Genomic DNA, 5694 nt, shown 5'->3' on the forward strand with positions numbered 1-5694 from the left:
TGAAGGCTGGTAAGTTTTCATGAAAATCTTTTTCAACTGTAACTTAATATTTATTAATTTGACACTAGAGTGATGGTATCAACCCCCCAACACATGGTCAAGGGGTATTTTGATTGTTGCAGTTCTCTTAGGGACCAGGTTCTCTGGTAAGTACGGCTCAGGACCATAGAGATTTCAGTATTTTGGCGTTACAGCACTAGCATTCGTCATTGGAAATGCATTTTAAACTGATGGAAAGCAATGACTAAAACGCAAAGGATGGTCTGATCGCTATGGGGTCTTCCTGAGAGGAGGGTGTCATTTAAGGTGGCCATACACGTTACAATAACAATCAACCAATGGTTGCAGGAAAGGCAGTTCATCCCCTGCACTAATGTTAAGTGCTGAATCATCAGATATGCCGGTTGGAACAATAGATTTCTACCCCTATCTGACCATTCAGCATTAGGGCTCTGGCACACGGGGAGATTAGTCGCCCGCGACAAATCTCCTGTGTCTCGGGCGACTAATCTCCCCCAAATGCCATCCCATCTGCGAAAATGTAAATCGTGAAATCGCGCCGCTGCATATGCCATCCCACCGGCGATTTACATTTTCGCCGGTGGGATGGCAATCCGGGGAGATTAGTCGCCCGCGAACAGGGAGTTTTGTCGCGGGCGACTAATCTCCACGTGTGCCAGAGCCCTAAACATACTGCTGATGTTCGGGTGACTTCAAAGGCACCTGATCAAAATTTTCCACCCTGCAGAAGATTACAGGCTTCTGTAGGCCCCTGTATAGTTGAGGGGTTTCTGCATTAGTATAATAGAGAGTGGGAAATCCTTGTTAGAAATATTTGGCTCAAAGGAGCTGTGCGGCAAGGTATGGCTTTCCAGAAGACTGTGAGGGCCCTTTATCTCACAAGACGGATAAACTGTTTAAGTGGACACCACTGTGGAGTAATGTTACCCTCTCTTAAGTTAGATCTCTGACAAACATAGGTTCTTGGGCTGCAGCCAAGGTGAAAACCCAGGTATCAGTGCAGAATGAGTTCATACAAGTCACACAACTGCAAAAAGAATTTAGACTGTTTAACATATGTTGCATTCAGTCCCCAGGGGAAACACCAGACATTACTGAAACCACACTTGAATGCTATTGGAGACTCCCGGATCTGTCTAGCCCACTCGGCTACATTCATATTCCTTCTGCAGGATAACCTTGATCTACTTTAACATTTCTACCAGAAATGGAAACAGGACTTTCAGCTGGATGGTAGGTTGGAAACAAATGTCTTAATCAGAGACAGGTACATACATATGAAGGTGCATATTTACTACAATGGGTATTTTCTCCTTGTCTAACTTCACCAAAGTTCTCCTCAACAGGGCAGGCATATTTTCACAAAAGATGTCTTGGAAAAGGAAACTACATGAATGTGTCTTGGGATTTCCCCAGGATACAACAGTTTTGGCTCCACACATTGCATTACATTTATAAATTAGGCTTTTCTCGTGTTTTAACCAAGCTAGTCATGCTCATGAGTAAGAATTATGGTCCATAGCTCACCAAGTAATTACTATGGTCTGCTTACCCAAATCCCTGACCCATCACCACTATAAACAGCAGCCAATGTCATACTGTATATGTGTGTGCCATGGGAATTACACTTCTACATTGCCACATGATAAGGGTATTTACGAGGTTGCTTACCCTCCTCATATGTCTAGAGTGCCTTGAAAAAAGCAACAAGCAAAGAGGCTGTCAAATACCCCTGACATATGTAGCATGTGAGTACAGTATATCCTGCTTGCATAAATTCTATATATTCATATTGTTTATTGTAGTGCACTATTTATGTTGATTGAACTGATGTTTCTAGCTGAGTATGCATTATTGCAGCTAATATTTCTCTAAGTATATGATTCACATTTCCAGGACTCTCATTATTCCTGATGCACACGGCATGTATTACCAGAGAGGGAGAAGTTAGATAGATGAAGGAGGGCAAACAGTAGGGAAAATCAGTGCCATTACCAGCAGAAACACTTGGTCCCCAATGGATAGGGCACACAAATGTTAAATAGCTTTCTCTGGATAAAATGTATGGTGAATGACCTGTTTAAATGAGCCTAACTTGACTCTGTATCAACTTCCAACCAACAAGCAGTCACATGGTCTGTGACCACGTTACATCAAAACACAAGTAGCGTCAGGCAGGCACTTATCAGCGCCTTATTAAGAAACATACATCCAAAATGCAGGTGCTTCAAATGGGAGTGATCCTATAAGTACATGGATGACCAGATATATGTTAGCTGACTACATAGGATAGGTAGCCGCTAGCCTGGTATTAATTATATTTTGTATAAATTAAGATGGGTTTTTTTTTATCTGTAAACATCAGCTAACACAAAAACATACCTTAAGAGGAATATAGCTACAAAGTCTGTATTTTATATTGGGGACAAACTATACCAGTCCAGAGATTCAGCAGCCCTATAAAGTTATGACTGAAGCCTTGGATCTTTTTAGTCCATTTTTGAGTGCCAGTGGCACTGCACATGCTCAGTGTGCTCTGGGCTGCTGTTGAGAAACTGATCAGAATATAAGCTGATGCTGCAGGGCTGGGCTGACTATTAATTCTGATGCATAACGTACTGGTTTCTATGCTGCCATGTATTGTGAATGCACCATAAATTTTTTATTGTATATATACTAAAGGGCTCTTGTGGCCCTGGATTGGTACAGAAGGCCTAAAAATAAAGTGTGGCATATCTGGCATAATTATTTGTTGAGATTTAGTTTTCCTTTAAAAAAATGTATAATTGATCACTTTGCACAGTGCTGGATATTGTTTCTATTTTGGGCTTCCACTCCTGTTACTGTACATGCTGTAGTATGCACGGGACTTATTTATCCTCCAGATGCGCTCAAGAGGGACACGTTGTGCTACTGGCCTTGAGTGTTTCATGTTGCCTAGTAACCCATGGCCGTTCTATACAGCAAGGCATGCATCCCCTCTGTTGTCGAACGGTCTTGTATGGCATTTGGGATTCCATGGAAGATATGGTACCTATGCAGTGGTGTAACTAGATGGTACTGGGCCTCAGAGAAAATTAAATTTTTGTGCCCCAAAGCATTTGTAAGATGGCCTATTCTACCAAGATATATTGGAATTGCTCATTCATAATTGTCTTATTGGGCCCTTTACACTTTGGGGCCCACCTCTAATGGCAGCGTCTGCTTCCTCTGTAGTTACGTCCCTGAACCTATGACTTCACCCCACTGTTTAGGATGGATTAGAAGGGTTTTGGCCTGGTGATGGCCAATGATGCAGATCCACACAATTATACAGACGTTACTTTACAAATTAAAGGGTCCAGAGCTCCTAGGATTGTAGAGCTGACTGCCTAGAGTTAGGTCACAGAAAGCACTTTAAGGGCCAAGTTCATCCTTAGCTATGCTAATCTGTACAAAGGAAAGTAGAAAAACTCTTTTTAAATGCACTTGGGGTCTCAGACCATTATTTGCTCATCCAGATAAACAGACCAGCAGCTACATTTCAGCCTCCAAGGTCCTAGCCTTATAGCCCAAATGTGTTTGTCATATTTAATCACAGGTCCCTGACTGAATAACACTAAAATAGAACAGTGGGTTCTGGTGATACTTATGTACTATCAGCGCCCTCTGCAGGCCCCAGACAACTACAAGACACGTGACATCTGTTTATTATGGTAAAAATGGCAATACATATATATTAAAGAGAACAAACGATTTATTATACTAAGGAATCCTTACCAAGGCTCCCTATATGTTTCTTTCGCCTCCTGCATTGCACTGCTCACTCATGCTGCATATGCACTATTCTTCTTAACCATCTGTTAATAACAATGCTCTTTACTGCCAATTTACTCATGTTATGCAGTGCCTGTACAACAACTGCCTTCCATCAGACAGGTACAGGGCTGGCCTTAGGCCAGTTGGACCTATTGGGCCCTATAGGGCCCTGCACCAGGGGGATTAAGCACATAAAGCTGTCTAGCCCACCCCCAACAACAATTGTCCGATAATGCTGCTATATATTCTGGGACATTAAACAAACTAAGCACTGCATTCATACTGCTAACCCAGGGTACGTACTGTCTTTCACTGTGTATAATGTGCTTGAGGGGCCAATAATCACTGTCTCACGCTGTATTTATTTATGCTTGGTATGTTAGTGCCCAGTGCTTGGGGGCCACATTGTGCCATGAAATGTTGGGGGCCAATGGAACAAGAGAAAGAGAGGTGAAAGAGCAGTTACAACATCAGTCACAGAACGAGAGACAGGGAATATTTGCTCTAGAACCCTGTGCCAGCTTGCAACAACTTGTGTAGGGGGCCCCACCAAAATTTACCTTATTGGGCCCCAAAGTTTCAAAGACCAACCCTGGACAGATACAAACTCACCAGGGTGTAACTGTGTATGTATGTGGTGACCGTGGCCCCTTGTTAGATTGGGAGTAGATGCTTTACAGACCCCCCAGTGGAACGTCAACATGCAGGCCCGGATTTGTGGAGAGGCCACAAAGGCCCGGGCCTAGGGCGGCAGAAATTTAGGGCCGCGCTTGGGGAGGAGGGGTGGGGCGGCCTAGGGGCACACGGAATACAAATCCGGCGCTATCAACATGTATAGTCCAACTGTGTGCAGTGCCAGCAAACTTTATTTAGTGCACCCCTTTGTCCAGCAACCACAAAAGCATCATTTTTATAATAGACAGGAGCATTTCCATGATTGGCCTCAAAATGAAAAAGATGAGATACGATCAAGGATTTGTATTTAGTGTCCAGTCTGGATCTGGTGTCAGGGTGACTTAATCCATGGCTAGAATCCCTGGCTAATGGGGCTCTTTCAGCTTCAGCTTTGTCATACTTCAATGGGTAGTAGAAAACTGAGTCACTAGTGAAAACCACGGCAGAGCAAATTAATATGTCAGGAACCTTCATCCTAAAGGCTGTGAGTATCTGTTAATAGTCCCAATCCCATTGATATCACCTGTAGGAATACTGGAAGTCTGTATGTAGTTTCTATAGCAGCACAGGCATATGCAGTGCTTTACAAGGCAGAAACAGGGACAGGTGTACAATTTTATATTAAATTAATGTGAACAATGGAATGGATTAAAAGGAAATCAGGGAGCCCCTGCCAACCATTTTTAGATAAAGTAGAAAAAAGAATCAGGTCCAGGACTTAGATTTCTGTTCACAGAATGAGAACCTTTACATCATTTGTAGATGATAGATGAATACAGTTTAGGTTTGCCACATGGCTGGAATGTTAATGGCCTGGGCGGTAAAAATAAACCTTGTCGACAAATTATTAATGGGGAAAAGGATAAAACAGACAGGCCCAGCTTTGGCACAAATCGTGGCAGTTGCTTGTTGTATTATTGATCATTATACAACATGTAGATTCCAATATTCTAGCCCAGTGATCCCCAGCCTGTGGCTTGTGAGCAACATATTGCTCGCCAACTCTTTGGATATTGCTCAAGCAGGTGCTTATTTTTGAATTTCTGGTTAGGAGGCAAGTTTTGATTGCATAAATCCCAGTGTAATTGCCAAACAGAGCATTCTGTTTGGCAGTCAACATAGGGGGAATCAAATAGCCAATTATAGCTCTTATTGGCACCTCCAGGAGCTTTTTTCATGCTTGTGTTGCTCTCCAAAACT

Source organism: Xenopus tropicalis, chromosome 4 (genome assembly GCF_000004195.4).
Source record: "Xenopus tropicalis strain Nigerian chromosome 4, UCB_Xtro_10.0, whole genome shotgun sequence".
In the NCBI taxonomy this organism is placed as follows: Eukaryota; Metazoa; Chordata; class Amphibia; order Anura; family Pipidae; genus Xenopus; species Xenopus tropicalis.